Source organism: Moschus berezovskii, chromosome 8 (genome assembly GCF_049115385.1).
Source record: "Moschus berezovskii isolate FMDL1 chromosome 8, NW_MosBer_1.0, whole genome shotgun sequence".
NCBI lineage: Eukaryota > Metazoa > Chordata > Mammalia > Artiodactyla > Moschidae > Moschus > Moschus berezovskii.
This window is the reverse complement of record NC_142467.1, coordinates 74,038,979-74,061,496: the sequence shown is the minus strand read 5'-3', so window position 1 is coordinate 74,061,496 and position 22,518 is coordinate 74,038,979. Positions and strand designations below refer to the sequence as shown.

The 22,518-nt window shown below is 40.2% G+C and overlaps 1 protein-coding gene and 1 pseudogene across 3 annotated transcripts in view; both read right to left on the bottom strand.

Moving 5' to 3' along the window:
• Positions 1-22,518, bottom strand: part of UIMC1 (ubiquitin interaction motif containing 1) — a 139,321-nt gene that overhangs the window by 75,136 nt on the left and 41,667 nt on the right. The window lies entirely within an intron of this gene.
• Positions 17,999-20,917, bottom strand: LOC129559590 (selenide, water dikinase 1-like; annotated as a pseudogene).

Here is a 22,518-nt window from a genome sequence, read left to right as displayed (position 1 = left end):
GGGTTGGGAAGATCCCCTGGAGAAGGAAACGGTTAACCACTCCAGTTTCCTGGCTGGCAAATTCCATGGACTGTATAGTCCATGGGGTCACAAAGAGTTGGACACAACTGAGTGACTTTCACTTTCACCTATATATAATTGAGTACTATTCAGCCATAAAAAGGAACAAATTTGAGTCAGTTGTAGTGAGGTGGATGAACCTAGAGCCTGTTATGCAGAATGAAGTATGTCAGAAAAATAAAAACAAATATTGTATATTAACACATATATATGGAATCTAGAAAAATGGTAATGACTAACCTATTTGTAGAGCAGCAATAGAGATGCAGACATAGAGAAAAGACTTGTTAGACACAGTGAGGGAAGGAGAGGGTAGAACAAATTGAGAGAGTAGCATTGAAACATATACATTACCATATGTAAAACAGATAACCATTGGGAATATGCTGTATGATGCAGAGAGCTCAATCCAGTGCTCTGTGACAACCTACAGAGGTGGATTGGGGGGTGAGGTGGGAGGGAGGTTCCAAAGGGAGGGGACATATGCATACCAGTGGCCGATTCATGCTGATGTATCGCAAAACCAACACAACATTGTAAAGCAATTATCCTCCAATTAAAAATAAATAAATTTTAAAAAATAATACTTCAAGAGAGAATTATTCTAGCTAATAAAAATAAAAAAGAATATTGCCATTTTGTATAATGCTTATGGACAAGATTCTGGCAGTGACTAACAAACTACACATATGACCCAGCAATCCCAATTCGAGCAATGTACTCTACTGATATATTTTCAATTTTTTTAAAAAATAAATATGCACAAGACAGCATATTTAAAAAACAAAGACATCACTTTGCTGACAAAGGTCTGCATAGTCAAAGCCATGGTTTTTCAAGTAGTGAGAGGGTAACAGGCAGGAAGGCCAGGGGTCTCCAAACGGAGGAAATAGGCTGCGAGTCTTAGACATCTTATCTCTCTTTTAAGCGGCAGGAGGAAACAAACCACAAGTGTCAGATTTTTTTCCCTTCTCTATACAAATTTAAAAGGTTTCCCTTAAAATTCTGTGTTGCCATGATGACACCTGGTTCCACCTGAACTTTTCTCAAACCTTGAGCTAACTTATGTGTTTTTCTTATGGAAACGGTTTTCTTAAACAATGTTAATGAACTATGTATTTCCACTAGACTGTCTCTCTTCTAGTCTGTTCTGCTTAAGACTCAGATAAGGGCTCAACAAACCTGTATGTTTTACTCATACACTATTTTCCTAATCTATGTTAATGAAACTATATATTTATTGGGAAACCTGCCTTTCTTCAAGATTCATGTCAATCATTTTATGGCCCAGGATGACTCACCTCGTGCCAATGTTATCTCAAAATGCATGTTGTGGGTGAGGGGCCTGGTGCCACTCTGAGACATCTCCTTTCTCTAATTAACAGCTTGCTGATAGGTATATAACATACTGCTAAAGGCTAGCAGGGGGGCACTCTTTCTGCCCTCTTCTGATGTCTATGTCAGAAGCTTTGTCCATCTCTTTCATACTTTAATAAAACTTTATCATGAAAAAGTTCTGAGCAATCAAGCTTCATCACTGGCCCAGGATTGAATTCCTCTCCTCTGGAGGCCAAGAATCCCGGCATCTTTCACAGCTCAGCAACAACCTTTCATCTTGGGGGCTTATCTGGGACCTGAAACTGGGACCTCTCATGCCAGAGGCAAGAACCATAACCTGTAGACCAACCAGCCTGCTTCAGCAGTCATGTACAGATGTGAGAGTTGGACTATAAAGAAAGCTGAGCACTGAAGAACTGACACTTTTGAACTGTGGTGCTGGCGAAGACTCTTGAGAGTCCCTTGGACTGCAAGGAGATCAAACAAGTCAATCCTAAAGGAAATCAGTCCTGAATACTCACTGGAAGGACTGATGCTAAAGCTGAAGCTCCAATATTTTGGCCACCTAATGCGAAGAGCCAACCCATTGGAAAAGACTTTGATGCTGGGAAAGATTGAAGGCAAAAGCAGAAGAGGGTGACAGAGGATGAGACAGTTAGATAGCATCACCAATTCAATGGACATGAATTTGAGCGAACCCCAGGAGACAGTGGAGGATAGAGGAGCCTGGCATCCTGTAGTCTATAGGATTGCAAATAGCTGGACACAACTTAGCAAATGAACAATGACAACAAAACCAAATATGTACTATATTTTTCACTGCAGCGTTGTCTGAATTTGCAAAACACTGGAATCCACATAATGACCATCATAGGACACTGCTTGAATAAATTTTGGTATTCATACATAAAACTGTAAAGAAAAATAAGGAAGCATATTCCTATGCTCTAGGAATAGAATTATTTTAAATACAGAGTATTAAGTTAAAAAAAAGAAGCAAAACACAAAAGATTATCTAGTACACTAATTTTTCCAAAGAGTGACACAAGAAAGACAAATTAGAAACTAATCCAAATGGTTATATTCAGGTAGTTGGGTACAAAGTGGAAGGGATAGGGAGGAAGTGACATTTCTTTGACTATACCTTTTGGTATATCTTTGACTTAATCAGGTAAATGTAAAAGCTGTTTATAAAAAGTAAAGTAAAATCAGTAAGGATGAGGGATCCCTAAGATTAAATTCCAACATAAAAAAAAATGCACCCAAATAAATTAAAAATAATTTTAATGAGAATGAAAACAGATCAGAATTAAAAAGTGAATGAATGTCAGATGGCCTTAGATTTTCTTTATAGAGAGGTTTTTTAACTATGAATTCAAATTCTTTAATAGATATAAGGCTATTCAGATGTTCTCTTTCTTATGTGTCACTTTTCATAAATTATGTCAATTAAGTCAGTATTTCTCAGTCCTTTTTTCATTACTATTCCCTGAAGAATCCCTTAGAAGAAATGGAGTAGCCATCATGGTTGACAAAAGAGTCCAAAATGCAGTACTTGGATGCAATCTTAAAAACGACAGAATGATTTCTGTTCGTTTCCAAGGCAAACCATTCAATATTACAGTAATCCAGGCCTATGCCCCAACCAGTAACGCTGAAGAAGCCGAAGTTGAACAGTTCTATGAAGACCTACAAGACCTTTTAGAACTAACACCCAAAAAAGATGTCCTTTTCATTATAGGGGACTGGAATGCAAAAGTAGGAAGTCAAGAAACACCTGGAGTAACAGGCAAATTTGGCCTTGGAGCACGGCAAAGGCTAATAGAGTTTTGTCAAGAGAACTCACTGGTCAGAGCAAACACCCTCTTCCAACAACACAAGAGAAGACTCTACACATGGACATCACCAGATGGTCAACACCGAAATCAGATTGATTATATTCTTTGCAGCCAAAGATGGAGAAGCTGTATACAGTTAGCAAAAACAAGACCAGGAGCTGACTGTGGCTCAGATCATGAACTCCTTATTGCCAAATTCAGACTTAAATTGAAGAAAGTAGGGAAAACCACTAGACCATTCCGATATGACCTAAATCAAATCCCTTATGATTATACAGTGGAAGTGAGAAATAGATTTAAGGGACTAGATCTGATTGATAGAGTGCCTGATGAACTCTGGATGGAGGTTCGTGACATTGTACAGGAGACAGGGACCAAGACCATCCCCATGGAAAAGAAATGCAAAAAAGCAAAATGGCTGTCTGAGGAGGCCTTACAAATAGCTGTGAAAAGAAGAGAAGCGAAAAGCAAAGGAGAAAAGGAAAGATATAAGCATCTGAATGCAGAGTTCCAAAGAATAGCAAGGAGAGATAAGAAAGCCTTCCTCAGCGATCAATGCAAAGAAATAGAGGAAAACAACAGAATAGGAAAAACAAGAGATCTCTTCAAGAAAATTAGAGATTCCAAGGGAACATTTCATGCAAAGATGGGCTCAATAAAGGACAGAAATGGTAGGGACCTAACAGAAGCAGAAGATATTAAGAAGAGGTGGCAAGAATACACAGAAGAACTGTACAAAAAAGATCTTCACGAGCAAGGTAGTCACGATAACATGATCACTGACCTAGAGCCAGACATCTTGGAATGTGAAGTCAAGTGGGCCTTAGAAAGCATCACTACGAGCAAAGCTAGTGGTGGTGATGGAATTCCAGTTGAGCTATTTCAACTCTTGAAAGATGATGCTGTGAAAGTGCTGCACTCAATATGCCAGCAAATGTGGAAAACTCAGCAGTGGCCACAGGACTGGAAAAGATCAGTTTTCATTCCAATCCCAAAGAAAGGGAATGCCAAAGAATGCTCAAACTACCGCACAATTGCACTCATCTCACACGCTAGTAAAGTCATACTCAAAATTCTCCAAGCCAGGCTTCAGCAATATGTGAACCGTGAACTCCCAGATGTTCAAGCAGGTTTTAGAAAAGGCAGAGGCACAAGAGATCAAATTGCCAACATCCGCTGGATCATGGAGAAAGCAAGAGAGTTCCAGAAAAACATCTATTTCTGCTTCATTGACTATGCCAAAGCCTTTGACTGTGTGGATCACAATAAACTGTGGAACATTCTGAAAGAGATGGGAATACCAGACCACCTGACCTGCCTCTTGAGAAACCTGTATGCAGGTCAGGAAGCAACAGTCAGAACTGTACATGGAACAACAGACTGGTTCCAAATAGGAAAAGGAGTGCGTCAAGGCTGTATATTGTCACCTTGCTTATTTAACTTATATGCAGAGTACATCATGAGGAACGCTGGGCTGGAAGAAGCACAAGCTGGAATCAAGATTGCTGGGAGAAATATCAATAATCTCAGATATGCAGATTACACTACCCTTATGGCAGAAAGTGAAGAGGAACTCAAAAGCCTCTTGAGGAAAGTGAAAGAGGAGAGTGAAAAGGTTGGCTTGAAGCTCAACGTTCAGAAAACAAAGATCATGGCATCTGGTCCCATCACTTCATGGGAAATAGATGGAAAAACAGTGGAAACAGTGTCAGACTTTATTTTTGGGGGCTCCAAAATCACTGCAGATGCTGATTGCAGCCATGAAATTAAAAGACGCTTACTCCTTGGAAGGAAAGTTATGACCAACCTTGATAATATATTAAAAAGCAGAGACATTACTTTGCCAACCAAGGTCCATCTAGTCAAGGCTATGGTTTCTCCCGTGGTCATGTATGGATGTGAGAGTTGGACTGTGAAGAAGGCTGATCGCCGAAGAATTGATGCTTTTGAACTGTGGTATTGGAGAAGACTCTTGAGAGTCCCTTGTACCGCACGGAGATCCAACCAGTCCATTCTAAGGGAGATCGATCCTGGGTGTTCATTGGAAGGATTGATGCTAAAGCTGAAACTGCAATACTTTGGCCACCTCATGCGACGAGTTGACTCACTGGAAAAGACTCTGATGCTGGGAAAGGTTGGGGGCGGGAGGAGACGGGGACGACCGAGAATGAGATGGCTGGATGGCATCACTGACTCTGTGGACATGAGTTTGAGTGAACTCCGGGAGTTGGTGATGGACAGGGAGGCCTGGCGTGCTGTGGTTCATGGGGATGCGGAGAGTCGGACACGACTGAGCGACTGAACTGAACTGAAGAATCGTTTCTAGACTTTTTTTTCCTATCAAAATCTGTGGAAGTACCTAATGCAATGTTACAGGAATATGAATTAGCTTTACATGATCATATAAGAAAAGAAGAAAAATTTAAAATTAGAGATCTAAGCTTTCCTCTTTAATAAGCTAAACAATAAAGAGCAAAATTAACCCAAAGTAAGAAGTAATATAAAGAGCAGATATCAATGAAACAGAAGATGGTGTACAACACAGAAAATAAAAATTTATAACAAAACTTGGTTCCATGAAAAGGTCAATAAAATTTATAAATCTGTGACTGATCAAGAAGAAAAAGAAAACATGTAAGTTAACAATACAGGAATAAGAGGGGATGTATCACTACAGATTCTACAATCATGGAAAGAATAACAGAATACCATGGATAATTTTATGCCAATAAATTTAACAAACAAACATGCATTCTCAACTGGCATGATATCATCCTCAAGTGGACAAAAACTGGTTCTTGGAAGTCCAAGAAATTTAACTCTCTTTATATATAAAACACAGGTGTATAAGTTGGTACATAAACAGGATATATAGCATTATCTATGGCATTAAAATTTCATGGTGACAGTGGTGGCTAGGAAAAAAAAAGTCTAAAAAGGATCCTTCAGGGAACAGTAGTGAAAAAAGGACTGAGAAACACTGACTTAACTGAAACAAACAAAAAAAAAATCACTGAAAAACATAAATTATGAAAACTGACACAGAAGAAAAGAGTATCTGACCAGCCTTATAGCTATTAAAGACTATGAATCTATAATTAAAAACCACTCCATAAAGAAAATCCAAAGCCATCTGACATTTATCACTGGTGAATTCTAACAAAAACTAAAGAAAAAAATAATAGCAACATAATTCAGAAAACAAGATATCAAGTCTCCCCAAACTGATTCAACACAATCCCAACAAAAATCCAAACAAGCTCATTAAATGTAACGTAATAGAAAATTCAAAAACAAGTGCACAAATTTTTTTCAGTTGATTTCCACCAACAAGCCTTTTCAACAAATGGTACCAGAACAACAGGATATCTATAAGGGGAAAAAAATGAAACTTTAACCCTTATCTCACACTATATACAAAAATTAACTCAAAATGGAATACATATCTAGATGTAAAAGCTAAAACTATAAAAATCCTAGAAGAAAACACAGATGAAAATCTTTGTAACCAAGGGGTAGTCAAATTTTGCTTAGACATGATACAGAAAGAAAAATGTAAATATAAAACTTCTCCTTGTTACAAAAATAAAAAGTAAAAATTATTTTTTAATTTAAAAAAATTTTAAGAAGAAAGAAAAGAAAAAGGTAAGTCACAAAATGGGAGAACATATTCACAATATATATATTCTGACAAAAGACTTGTATCCAAAGTATACGAAATACCTATACTTCATAGTAAGAAAACAATAATGAACAACAGATCTGAACAAATCCTTCATAAAAGAAAATTTTGGAATAATCATTAAGCATAAGAAAAGATCATTAATGAGGACAATGCAAGTTAAAATGAGCTATTACTATATATCAATAGAATGGATAAAATGGAAAAGACTAACATTCTTACAACATGATTATTCATTCTTAATGAAGTCACTAAGTCATCAAGAAAATGTTGATGTTGATTATATCCTTTGTGTTCAATTTAAGAGAACCAAAACCATGTAATAATGCAAAATAAGTTCTTTGTAATATTCAGTCTTTTAAAATATCTTGTATTCCCTAATTAAGAGTCCCTCAGACAGCAAGGAGATCAAACCAGTTAATCTTAAAGGAAATCAACCCTGAGTACTCATTAGAAGGACTAATGCTGAAACTGAAGTTCCAGTATTTTGGTCACCTGATGCAAATAGCAGACTCACTGGAAAAGTCCCTGATGCTGCGGAAGACAGAGGGCAGAAGAAGAGTGAGTCAGATGATAAGATGGCTGGATGGCATCACCAATACAATGGATATGAACTTGGGCAAACTTCAGGAGATGATGAGGGACAGGGAAGCATGGTGTGCTGCAGTCCATGAGATCACAAAGAGTCGAACACAAACTGAAGGACTGAACAACGTATTTCCTAAAGATTCTGGAGAGATGCAGGCTTTGCAATTATATTAACATGAAAACAAGAACTTAGAAAGGATTCTGTTTTCAACTACATAGACAGGAAGCTCCACAGCCAGACTGAGGAAGCAAATGAAAGTTCCTCAGTCATATCTGACTCTTTGCAACTCCAAGGACTGCATGTACTATGCAGCCCGCCAGGCTCCTCTGTCCATGGAATTCTCCAGACAATTCTATTGGAGTGGGTTGCCATTCTGTTCTCCAGGGGATCTTCCCAACTCAGGGATCGAACCCAGGTCTCCCACGTTGCAGGCACATTCCTTACCATCTGAGCCACCAGGGAAGCCCCCACAGCCAGACTACCTGGGTCTAATTCTTGATTGCATGCCTTTTTAGTTGTAAAATTTTGAGCAGGTTATTTATCCTCTAAACCTGGATACTGGTGCTGGTCTCTGATAATCTCCCTCCCTCTTTTTTCTATGTGTCTTTTAATCTGCATGACCATGTATCTAGAGTAAATATAAACATACTCTTAACATTAGAATTCTCATATAAATACTATGATTTAATAATACTTGTTTTACTTCACACACAAGAAAAACAGAGGTAATAGTATTTAAGTCTGTTACAAGGGTTAAATAATACATGAAAAATATTTAGAATAGCATCGGGCACATAACAAGTGTCTAATAACTGTTTATTATTACTATCAATTAAATTATTTACTGTTATTATATATTATTTAAAGAAATCCAAAACTTCAGATTATTATCTTTCACTAAAAATAACACCTGCCTTCCCAGGTGGCTCAGTGGTAAAGAATCCTCCTGCCAATGCAGGAGATGCAGGTTTGATTCCTGGGTCAGGAAGATGCCCTAGAGAAGGAAATAGCAACCCACTCCAGGATTCTTGTCTGGAAAATCCCAAGGACACAGGAGCCTGTTGGGCTACAGTCCATGGTGTCACAAAAGAGTCAGGTACAACTTAGCAACTAAACAACAAACAATAACATACAAGCACATAATTTGACAAAGCTACCACTACATATTTACTTTAACCACAATCAGAATTAAAAGGACATTCTTATTCACTAGTTACTGACTCTTATTTTTTATATAACCATGATCTGAGATTAAAGTCTAATAAACATCACTACTGACTAGGACATATTTTACCTAACCTCTCTACAATATAAGAACCCAACCACTGGAAGAAAGGGAGAAACAAACTGGAATTCCAGCCAGGAGGAAATGTCAGCAAGTGTCAACATTAGACTCTCTAACTGAATTGGTTCAACTAGCTTATCAAATGATTCTGATTATGCCCTTCAAAATTCATGATGATTACCATCTCCCAACATTCAGGTTGGTCCACTGAGATGTGTAAACAGGTTGTTAACAATCCAAACAATCCAGAACACAAAAATAGATATAACCTGTATAATTTGTGGTTATTTAAAAAGGTTGAGGGGCTTCCTGGTGGTCCAATGGTTGAGAATCTACCTTCCTATGCAGGAAATGGGGGTTTGATCCCTGGTTGGGGAACTAAGATCCCACATGCCACAGGGCAACAACTCCATGTGCCGCAACCACCGAGCCTGCATGCTCTAGAGTCCATACAACAAAATTAGAGAAGCCCACACACCGCAATGAAGACCCAGCACGGCCTAAATAAATAAGTAAACCAAGAGAACAGAACAAATGTTCTGACAGAGGACATTTCATGCAACAACAAAAGATAAATTATCTTCCTGCCCAAATCTTTTCCTAAGAACTTTTTTTTACAAAACAGACATAGCTCTGCAACTGTGATAAACTTAATATATATGCACATTGCCAGTTACAATTTAAGTTTATAAAACACTTTTGAAAGCATCAAGGCACTGTGTAGGCACCCGTATAGATGTGTATTCTTAAAGTGATACCATTTCTGGGAGTTTATCCTGAACAATCAATGAAAAGAAAAAATGTGTTATACACAAAAAGATGTTCATTATACTATAACCTGGGCTTTCCTGGTGGCTCGATGGTAAAAGAATGTGCCCACAATGCAGGAGACCCGGGATCAATCCCTGGGTTGGGAAGATCCCATGGAGAAGTAAATAGCAACCCACTCAGGTATTCTTTCCTAGAGAATCTCATGGACAGAGGATCAAGGCAGGCTACAGTCCACGGGGTCACAAAGAGTTGGACATGACTGAGCAGCTAACACACACACACACACTATAACCTACAAGGTGACTGACTTAAGTTTCCTAAAAACAAAGCCACTGTTAAGTTATATATGGCATGTTAACTCAAGAGACTCATATGTTATCAAAATACTAATCATGAAGATATATAAAAATGATAAAAGTCTATAAAAGCCATATGAAAATATAATGGAAATTATAGAACCAATTTCTGATTCCACATGTAAGAAACCTGGAAGTCAGTCACTGCTTTGTCCTGAAGAGTAAAAAGCTATTAATAAAGCAACTGAAAAAATCAACAGCTCTTCCTGGATCTGTGAGAAAGGAGGGCACAGGGCAAACTGCTGCCCCCCAAGATAGAGAGACAAACAAGGGAATACAGGGAGTCATGGCTTATCAGAGCAGAGATTCAGAGTAAAAACTAATACAGAAATCAATGCCAAGGAAACCTGAATTGTAAGGGACAAACTGCTAGAGGCTTGGTGTGGACAAGTCTGGGAGTTAAAAATTCCAGGGAAACTCAGTCAAAGGGGGCCCACAGACTTGTAAGTTTTATTTCCAAGATTTTAACCAGGTTCTCACAATAAATATAGGAGAAACTTTCTCCTAAATGTCCCAAAGAAGGTAGAGGAGAGGGAGCTATTTTGAAATTTATCAGGGTACTCTGTTCTTTCCAGCAAGGCTTGCCCTAGGAGAAACTAAGTAATCAGTCTAGACTAACAGTATAACTGATGTGTGAGAAGGGATATAACAAACTCTAACCTACTCTAGCCATCCTCTCCCATCTAAAGAGGGAGGAAAAAATTAGAAACACTTGTGAAGTTCACAGACTGAACTAGTGAGACCTAATTAGGGAACTTCCCTGATGGCTCAGATGGTAAGGAATCTGTCTCCAATGCAGGAGACCCGGGATCGATCCCTACATCAGGAAGATCCCCTGGAGAAGGAAATGGCAACCCACTCCAGTATTCTTGCCTGGGAAATCCCATGGACAGAAGAGCCTGGCAGGCTACAGTCCATGCAATCGCAAAGAGTCAGACACTACTAAGAGATTTTCATTTCACAATCAGTTCAGTTCAGTTCAGTCGCTCAGTCGTGTCCGACTCTCCGTGACCCCATGAATTACAGCACGTCAGGCCTCCCTGTCCATCACCAGCTCCCGGAGTTCACTCAAACTCATGTCCACAGAGTTGGTGATGCCATCCAGCCATCTCATTCTCTGTCGTCCCCGTCTCCTCCCGCCCCCAACCTTTCCCAGCATCAGAGTCTTTTCCAGTGAATCAACTCGTTGCATGAGGTGGCCAAAGTATTGCAGTTTCAGCTTTAGCATCAGTCCTTCCAATGAACACCCAGGATTGATCTCCTTTAGAATGGACTGGTTGGACCTCCTTGCAGTACTAGGGACTCTCAAGAGTCTTCTCCAACACCACAGTTCAAAAGCATCAATTCTTCAGGGATCAGTTTTCTTCACAGTCCAACTCTCACATCCATACATGACCACGGGAAAAACCATAGCCTTGACTAGATGGACCTTGGTTGGCAAAGTAATGTCTCTGCTTTTTAATATACTATCTAGGTTGGTCATAACTTTCCTTCCGTCAGGAAGCTTAAGGAACACTAAACAGGGAGATCCTGCAAGATGGCAGAGTAAAATAAGGAGGCCACCTTCCTCCCCACAAATATGTCAAAAACGTATCTGCGTATGGAACAACTCCTACAGAACACCTTCTGAAAGCTGGCAAGACCCCAGACTTCCAAAAAGGCAAACCAATCTCCACAGAATGAGGTAGGGGAAAAGTTGTAAGAGAAAAAAGAGACAAAGGATTTGGGATGGGGACCTACACCTTGGGGAGGGAGCCATGAAGAAAAAGTTTCGGCACACTTGGAAACCTCCTCAACGCAGGGTTGGGGAAGACCTTTGGAACCACAGAGGGGAATGCAGCAACATGTGCTCAGAAGGCAAAATGGAGAGAAATCACCACAGAGATTGTTGCTGACCAGCTCTTACCAGCCAAGATGCTGTTGGCACACCCTGCTGCAGCCAGTATGGGCTGGGTGCTGAGGGCTTTGGGGGCTGGACCCTAGGGAGAGGACTGGGGTTGACTACTGTGAAGATACTCTGAAGTGGCTAGTGCAACACAGCCGAGGGAGTCCAGGGAGTTGGGCCTGACAGAGAGACAGGAGATCATTGCTATGGGGATCCTCAGAAACTGTGCACTCACTGAAAACAGGACCCAGCCTTCAACAGTGCCATAGCTGCAACAAGCCCCAGCTGTGGACTGCAACCCCAGAGGCAGATACACTGGCCAGCCACCACCAAAGCCAGTACAAGTGTCAGAGGTGGCACTAGCCACAAATGCAACTTATGATCCCAGAGAGAGGCACTCAGGCCAACTGGCCACAGTCAAAGCCAGGGCAAGTGCAATAAGCAAGGAACAAACTGCCGCTGCAGTCCCGACCCCAAGGTAGCAGCTGCCACCAAGCTGTCCGCAGGCAGAGGTCACAGTCCACACCTTCCTGTGAACTTGTGCGGTTTGACTCTAACAAGGGACAACCAGGGACCAACTACCCTTCAGTTCAGTTCAGTTCAGTCGCTCAGTCGTGTCCAGCTCTTTGCGACCCCATGAACCACAGCACTCCAGGCCTCTCTGTCCATCACCAACTCCCGGAGTCCACCCAAACCCATGTCCATCGAGTCGGTGACGCCATCCAACCATCTCATCCTCTGTTGTCCCCTTCTCCTCCTGCCCTCAATCTTTCCCAGCATCAGGGTCTTTTCCAATGAGTCAGCTCTTTGCATCAGGTGGCCAACTACTGGAGTTTCAGCTTCAACATCAATCCCTCCAATGAACACCCAGGACTGATCTGCTATAGGATGGACTGGTTGGATGCCCTTGCAGTCCAAGGGACTCTCAAGAGTCTTCTCCAGCAGCACAGTTCAAAAGCATCAATTCTTCAGTGCTCAGCTTTCTTTATAGTCCAACTCTCACATCCATACATGACCACGGGAAAAACCATAGCCTTGACTAGACGGACCTCTGTTGGCAAAGTAATGTCTCTGCTTTTTAATATGTTGTCTAGGCTGGTCATAACTTTCCTCCCAAAGAGTAAGCGTCTTTTAATTTCATGGCTGCAATCACCATCTGCACTGATTGTGGAGCCCAGAAACATAAAGTCAGCCACTGTTTCCACTGTTTCCCCATCTATTTGCCATGAACTGATGGGACCAGATGCCATGATCTTCGTTTTCTGAATGTTGAGCTTTAAGCCAACTTTTTCTCTCTCCTTTTTCACTTTCATCAAGTGGCTTTTTTGTTCCTCTTCACTTTCTGCCATAAGGGTGGTGTCATCTGCATATCTGAGGTTATTGATATTTCTCCCGGCAATCTTGATTCCAGCTTGTGCTTCTTCCAGCCCAGCGTTTCTCATGATGTACTCTGCATATGAGTTAAATAAGCAGGGTGACAATATACAGCCTTGATGTACTCCTTTTCCTATTTGGAACCAGTCTGTTGTTCCATGTCCAGCTCTAACTGTTGCTTCCTGACCTGCATACAGGTTTCTCAAGATTTCTCAAGAGGCAGGTCAGGTGGTCTGGCATTCCCATCTCTTTCAGAATTTTCCAGTTTATCGTGATCCACACAGTCAAAGGCTTTGGCATAGTCAATAAAGCAGAAATAGATGTTTTTCTGGAACTCTTGCTTTTTCAATGATCCAGCACATGTTGGAAATTTGATCTCTGGTTCCTCTGCCTTTTCTAAAACCAGTTTGAACATCTGGAAGTTCACAGTTCACGTGCTAAAGCCTGGCTGGGAGAATTTTGAGCATTACTTTACTAGCGTGTGAGATGAGTGCAACTGTGTGGTAGTTTAAGCGTTCTTTGGCATTGCCTTTCTTTGGGATTGGAATGAAAATTGACCTTTTCCAGTCCTGTGGCCACTGCTGAGTTTTCCAAATTTGCTGGCATATTGCGTGCAGCACTTTCACAGCATCGTCTTTCAGGATTTGAAATAGCTCAACTGGAATTCCATCACTTCCACTAGCTTTGTTCGTAGTGATGCTTCCTAAGGCCCACTTGACTTCACATTCCAGGATGTCTGGCCCTAGGGGAGTGCATGAACCACCTCAGACTATAGCAACTCCTCACAGGCCTCTGCTGAAGCAGGTACTCCCCACACACCCCAGCTGTGTCTGCCATACCCCTCCATCTCCCCAGCCCGACTGAGAGGTGAGCCATAATAAGCTGCTATTTTCACCCCTTCTTGTCTTGCCAGGGGAACAGACACCAGAGGGTTGCCTACAAGCAGCTGTTACTGGTATTCAGTTGCTAAGTTGTGTCTGACTCTCTGTGTCTCCATGGACCGTAGCATGCCAGGCTCCTCTGTCCTCCACTATCTCCTGGAGTTTGTTCAAATTCATGTCCATTGAGTCAGTGATGTTATCTAACCATCTCATACTCTGTTGCCCCTTCTCCTTTTACCTTCAATCTTTCCCAGCACCGAGGTCTTTTCCAATGGGTTGGTTCTTCTCATCAGGTGGCCAAAGTATTGAAGCTTCAACAGAGATGGGACCAAAACCAAAGCTAAGCTTCAGGGACCATGTGAACAAAGAGGAAGGGAAGGCACTCTTGCAGCTACAGGTGCAGCATATTAAATACCTGCTATCAGCCTGAGACTGTGGACTTTGGAGCAATTGTATGTCAATAAAATGGACAATCTGGAAGAAATGGACAAATACTTAGAAAAGTATAATCTTCCAAGACTGAACCAGGAAGAAACAGGAAATATGAACAGACCAATCACAGGCACTGAAATCAAAACTACAATCAAGAATCTTCCAACAAACAAAAGCCCAGGACCAGATGTCTTCACAGGTGAATTATACTGAACATTTAGAGAAAAGTTAACATCTATCCTCCTCAAATTCTTCCAGAACACTGCAGAGGAAGAGAAACTCCCAAACTCACTCTATAAGGCCACCATCATCCTGATACCAAAACCAGATGAAGACATCACAAAAAAAGACAATTATAGGCTAATATCACTGACAAACACAGATGAAAAAATCCAAAACAAAATTTTAGCAAACAGAACCCAACAACATAATAAAGGGATCATACACTATGATCAAGTAGGGTTTATCCCGGGGCTTCTGCAGTATACACAAGTCAATGTGATACACCATATTAACAAACTGAAAGATAAAAACCATACCATCATCTCAATAGATGCAGAGGAAGCTTTGACAAAATTCAACATTCATTTATAATTAAAAACTCTCCAGAAAGTAGGGGCAGAAGGAAACTACCTAAACATAATAAAGACCGTATACAACAAACCCACAGAAAACATTCTCACTGTTTAAAAACTAAAAAAAGTATTTCCACTAAGATCAGGAACAAGACAAGGGTAATCACTCTCACCATTATTATTCAATATAGTTTTGGAAGTCCCCATAACAGCAATCAGAAAAAGAAATAAAAAACATCTAGACTGGAAAAGAAAAAGTATAACTCTATTTGCAGATGACATATTATACACAGAAAACTCTAAAGATGCCACCAGAAAATTACTAGAGCTAATCAATGAATATAGTAAAGTCACAGGATATAAAACACACAGAAATCCCTTGCATTCCTATATACTAATAATAAAAAATAAGAAAGAAAAATTAAAGAAACAATTCCATTAACTATTGCAACAAAAAGAATAAAATACCTAAGAGTAAACCTACCTAAAGAGATGAAAGATCTCTATGCATAAAACTGTAAGACATGATGACAGAAATCAAAGATGATACAAACAAATGGAGAGATATAACATGTTCTTTGATTGGAAGAATTAATATTATGATGATACTACCCAAAGCAATCTACAGATTCAATGAAATCCCTATCCAACTACCAATGACATTTTTCACAGAACTAGAACAGAAAATTTCACAAGCTGTATGGAAACACAAAAGACCCCAAACAGCCAAAGCAATCTTGAGAAAAACATACCTGGAGAAATCAACTTTTCTGCCTTCAGACTATACTACAAAGCTACAGTCATCAATACACTATGGTATTGGCACAAAAACAGAAATACAGACCAATGGAACAAGATAAAAAGCCCAGGGATAAACCCACACACCTATGGGCACCTTATCTTTGACAAAGGAGGCAGGAATATATACAATGGAGAAAAGACAGCCTCTTCAATAAGTGGTGCTGGGAAAACTGGACAGCTACATGTAAAAGAATGAAACTAGAACAATAATATCATACACAAAATAAACTCAAAATGGATCAAATATTTAAATATAAGGCCAGAAACTATAAAGTCCTCAGAGGAAAACATAGGCAGTATATTCTTCAACAAAAATTATAGCAAGATCCTATTTGACTCACCTCCTAGAATAGTGGAAATAAAAACAAAAATAATCAATGAAACCTAATGAAAATAAAAAGCTTTTGCACAAGAAAGGAAAGATTAAACAATTTTAAAAGACAACCCTCAGAATGGGAGAAAATAACTGCAAATAAAGCAACTTACAAAGGATTAATCTCCAAAATATATAAGCAACTCATACAGCTCAATATCAAAAAATGAACAGCCCAATCAAAAAATGAGCAGCAGAAACAGATATTTCTTCAAAGAATATATACAGATAGTTAATAAACACATGAAAAAATTGCTCAGCATCACTTAGAGAAATGCAAATCAAAACTACAATGAGGTATCACTTCATACCAGTCAGAATGACCATCAACAAAAAAACTACTAACAATAAATGTTGGAGAGGATGTGATAAAAGGGAACCCTACTGCCCTCTTGGTGGGAATGTAAATTGATACAGCCACTATGGAGAACAGTATGGAGATTTCTTAACAAACTAGTAATAAAACTACTATATGACCCAGCAATCCCACTACTGCACAAATACTCTGAGAAAACCACAAGTCAAAAAGACACAAGCACCCCAGTGTTCACTGCAGCACTACTGACAATAGCCAGGACAGGGAAGCAACCTAGATGTCCATCAATAGATGAATGGGTAAAGAAGTTGTGGCACATATATACAATGGCATAATACTCAGCCATAAAAAGGAGTGAATTTGAGTCAGTTGTAGCGAGGTGGATGAACCTAGAACATGTTACACAGTGAAGTAAAAGTCAGAAAGAGAAAAACTAATGCCGTATATTAACACGTACATATGGAATCTAGAAAAATAGTACTGATGAACCTTTTACAGAGAAGAAATGGGTATGCAGACATAGAGAACAGTCTGGTGGACACAGAGTGGGACAGAGAGGGTAGGACAAATTGAGAAAGTATCACTGACATATATACACTATGCTTATTCACACAGTCCTGTCCAACTCTTTGCAACCCCATGGACTATAGATTGCCTGGTTCCTCTGTCCATGGGGATTCTCCAGGTGAGAATACTGGAATGGGTTGCCATGCACTCCTCCAAGGGATCTTCCCAACCCAGTGATGGAACCCTGGCCTCCCGCATTGCAGGCAGATTCTTTACCGTGTGAGCCACCAGTGAAGCCCATGAATATGGGAGTAGGCAGCCTACCTTTTTACACTATCAAGTGTAAAACAGGTACTAGCGGGAAGCTGCTGTATAACACAGACAGCCCAGACTAGCGCTCTGTGATAACCTATAGGGGTGGAATGGGTAGGGAGAGACTCAAGAGGGGATATATATATATATATATATATATATATATACACACACACACATACATATAAATATGACTGATTCATGTTGATGTACAGCAGAGACCAGCACAACACTGTAAAGCAATTATCCTTCAATTAAAAAAAAAAACACCAACCAGCAAAAATGCACCCCCAAAACTATACCAAGGCATATAGTTTTCAAACTGCAAAAATCTAAGATAAAGTGCTGAAAAAAGCCATAAGGAAAAAACACCTTACCTATAGAGCACCAAAGGTAAGAGTTACATCTGACTTCTCAGAAACCATGCAAGCAATAGGAAAGTAGAGTAAAATATTGTTGAAAGATGTTCTTTAGACAGAATGAATATTATCTAGGTCAGAAACTCAGATCTACATTAACAAAGGAAGAATACCAAAGAAGGAATAAGTGAAAACAAAATAAAAACTTTTATTTTTCTTATTCTTTCTTTGTTCATAGTCTTTAATTGAAATGACAATAAAGGAAATAGCTGTTTAAAACAAAACCACACAGCTGCTTCAGTTTAGATTAAGAGGTGGCACCAGATGTGGGGTTCACATTCTGGGTGGGCAACTGCAACACAACCTCAATAATCTGGGGCTTGTCTATGATCCTGGCTGTGTGGTTACCCTTCTCCATAATCCCAATAATCCATACCTGTTGGCCTTCATCGTATTTGGGGGACTTTATCTCTGCACAGAACTGAGCTACTTGCTCACAAAGTAAACAGATCAGGAGGCCTCTTGACATCTCTGGACAGGTCCCATGCATAAGGCCAAACATATTTCCACAGGCCTTGCTCACAGCTGCCATCTTGGCCAGGATAGGAAGGCTATGAATCACAAAGGACACCTTGTTTCTCTGCTGTTTGGCCAGGTTCTGTGCATGGCCCAGAATCCCAAAGCCTGTGATATTGGTGGCCGCATGGGCATTGAATGTACACACGAGTTCTGCCACTGTCCTGTTGAGCCTGGCCATGTTCATCATTGCCTCCTGGTACTCCAGCTCCACATCCTCCTGGGGGACCACTAGCTTGATTTTATTCCATTTCTCAGGAATGTCCAGTCACTGGTGCATGGCCATGACAACTTGCATCCCCAAATGTATTGTCAGCACAAGCACACCCAGCACTGCATTATCTGGCATGATAAATTCATTGGGGTGGCAGACAGTTGTATCCACAACAACCCATGGATTTAGCAATCCAGGGGTTTAGCTCTGTTTGGCCACCCATTATAGATGTTCCCACCTCCTCTGCTGCATCTTTGCTGCTGCTGCTGCTAAGTCACTTCAGTCGTGTCCGACTCTGTGTGACCCCATAGACGGAAGCCCACCAGGCTCCCCTGTCCCTGGGATTCTCCAGGCAAGAACACTGGAGTGGGTTGCCATCTCCTTCTCCAATGTGTGAAAGTGGAAAGTGAAAGTGAAGTCGCTCAGTCGCGTCTGACCCTTAGTGACCCCACGGACTGTAGCCTACCAGGTTCCTCCATCCATGGGATTTTCTAGGCAAGAGTACTGGAGTGGCTTGCCATTGCCTTCTCCGGCTGCATCTTTAAAACCCTGTATATTTAGGGGCATTACTTTATCCCTTTCCCTGTTGGTCATTTTATGACTCATTCCAAGAAGCATCAGCATGTTGTCACATTCTGTGCCCCCCATGGCACAGAGGTCACTGAGGACATTGGCACAGGCTATCCTGCCCATCACACAAGGGTCAGCAACCATGGGCTAAATGTAATCTGCAGTTTGAACCAAGGGAAGACTGCCATGCCTCAGAGGAAAGACACAAGTGTCCATCCCAATGCCAAGTCTTGGCATATCTGCTACAAGAAATTGCTCTTCTTCTTGGAAGTGGTTCTCCTGTAAGGACTCCAACAATTTCTGCAGGACATCTTAGAGTCCTTTGGTGCCAGAGCCCTTCAGTTAAGTGAATCTAGTTAACCAGAAGCTGTTGTCCAATTCATAACTTTCCCGACTAAAGTACTCCCGCTCAGACATGGTTCTTGAGCCCACACACCTCACAGTTGGGCTCCTTCCCTCCCTCTCCTATGAGACTGGTTTCTTTACAGATTCACCAGTTTGCTTTGTGTCCTCTGCCTCCTCCCACAGACAGGACTCTGTCACTCCCACAACGTACCAGGCATGGTACTTACCCTTAACAAATTTAAAGCAAGAGAAATCATGCAATGTCTGCTCTCAGACCACAATGAAATTAAACCAGAAATCAATTAGAAAAATAACAGGAAAATCTCAAAATAAACGGAGATTAAACAACATACTTTAAATAACTCATGGCTCAAAGAAGAAATCTCAAGAGAAATATAAAAATATTTTGAATCAAATGAAAATGAAAACATAACTTATCAAAATTTCTGGGATGCAGCAAAAGCAGTGCTTAGAGGGGATTGATAGCATTGAGTGCACACAATGGGAAAAAAGATCTAAAATCAATCATCTAACAGCATTGAGTGCATATACTGGGAAAAAAGATCTAAAATCAGTCATCTAACCTTAGGGAACCAGAAAAAAAAAAAAAACAAGAGAGAGAGAGCAAATTAAATACAAAGTAAGCAGAAGAAAATATAATAAAAACTACAGCAGAAATAAATGAAATTGAAATTGAGAAGTGAATAGAGAAAATGAACCAAAACAAAAGCTGATGTATGTTTTAAAAAATCAATAAAATTGATAAACCACTAGCTAGGCTGACTAAACAAAGAGAGGACATAAATTTCTAGTATCAGAAATGAAGAGGGGCCATCACTATAGACCTCTTAGAGATTAAAAGAATAACAAAGGAGAATAGTATGAACAACTCTATGTCCACAGATTTGATAACCTCAGTGAAACAGACCAATTCTCTTGAAAGACACAATCTGCCAACACTCACATAAAAAAAAAAAAAAGACAGTCTGACTACGTCTATTAAAGAAATAGAATTCATAATTAACCTTGAACAACAAAAAGCAACAGGCCCAAGTAGATTCACTAATAAATTCTACCAAACATTTAAGGAAGAAATTATACAAATTCTCCACAATCTCTTTCAGAGGATAGAAGCAGAGGGAATACTACATAAGTTATTCCATGTGACCACATTAACCCTAACACTAAAACTAGACAAAAATGTTACAAGTACAGATCAATATCTCTCATGAACACAGATGCAAAACTTAACAAAATATTAGCAAATTGAACCTAACAATACATAAAAAGAATTATACACCATGACCAAATGGAATTTATCCCAGATGTGCATGCTAGTTCAACATTCAAAAATTAACATAATGCAATGATCACAATAAACTGTGGAACATTCTGAAAGAGATAGGCACACCAGACCACCTGACCTGCCTCTTGAGAAACCTGTATACAGGTCAGGAAGCAACAGTTAGAACTGGACATGGAACAACAGACTGGTTCCAAATAGGAAAAGGAGTACATCAAGGTTGTATATTGTCACCCTGCTTATTTAACTTATATGCAGAGTACATCATGAGGAACACTGGGCTGGAAGAAGCACAAGCTGGAATCAAGATTGCCGGGAGAAATATCAATAACCTCAGATATGCAGATGACACCACCCTTATGGCAGAAAGTGAAGAGGAACTAAAAAGCCTCTTGAGGAAAGTGAAAGAGCAGAGTGAAAAGGTTGGCTTGAAGCTCAACACGCAGAAAACGAAGATCATGACATCTGGTCCCATCACTTCATGGGAAATAGATGGGGAAACAATGGAAGCAGTGTCAGACTTTATTTTTTTGGGCTCCAAAATCACTGCGGATGCTGATTGCAGCCACGAAATTAAAAGACGCTTACTTCTTGGAAGGAAAGTTATGACCAACCTAGACAGCATATTAAAAAGCAGAGACATTACTTTGCCAACCAAGGTCCATCTAGTCAAGGCTATGGTTTTTCCCATGGTCATGTATGGATGTGAGAGTTGGACTGTGAAGAAAGCTGATCGCCGAAGAATTGATTCTTTGAACTGTGGTGTTGGAGAAGACTCTTGAGAGTCCCTAGTACTGCAAGGAGATCCAACCAGTCCATTCTAAAGGAGATCAATCCTGGGTGTTCACTGGAAGGACTGATGCTGAAGCTGAAACACCAATACTTTGGCCACCTCATGTGACGAGTTGACTCACTGGAAAAGACTCTGATGCTGGGAAGGATTGGGGGCGGGAGGAGAAGGGGACAACAGAGAATGAGATGGCTGGATGGCATCACTGACCCTATGGACATGAGTTTGAGTGAACTCCGGGAGTTGGTGATGGACAGGGAGGCCTGGCGTGCTGTGATTCATGGGGTCGCAAAGAGTCGGACACGACTGAGCGACTGAACTGAACTGAATGCATAAACAGAATGAAAAAGAAAAATCACATGATCATAATCAATAGATTCAGGAAAAGCAGTGGATAAAATCACTCATCCATGATAAAACCTCTCGATAAATTAGGAATAGAGAATTTTCTCAATTTGATGGAGAATAATCTATAAAGAAAAACGTATAGCTTACATCATACTAAAAGGAAAAAACTCAAAGCTTTCCCATCGTAAATAGGAAAAAGGCTACGATAACCCTCTCATCACTCCTTTTCAACACTGTACTGGACATACCAGCTAACGCAATAGGACAAGAAAAGGAAATAAAAGGCATACAGACAAGGAAGGGAAAAAGTAAAACTGTCTTTGTTCACAAATCACACTATCATCTAAGTAGAAAATCCAACAGAATCAACAAAATTCCTAGAAGTAATTATACTAAGGTTATGATATACAAGAATAGTAGTCAATCACATTCCATATACCAGAAATGAACAAGTATAATTTGAAATCTGATGCTTTCCAGGTGGTGCAATGGTCAAGACTACATCTGCCACTGCAGCAGATGCAACAGATACAGGTTCAATCCCTGGGTCAGAAAGATCCCCTGGAGTAGGAAATGGCAACCCATTCTAATATTCTTGCCTAGAAAATTCCATGGGAGAGGAGCCTGGTGGGGTACAG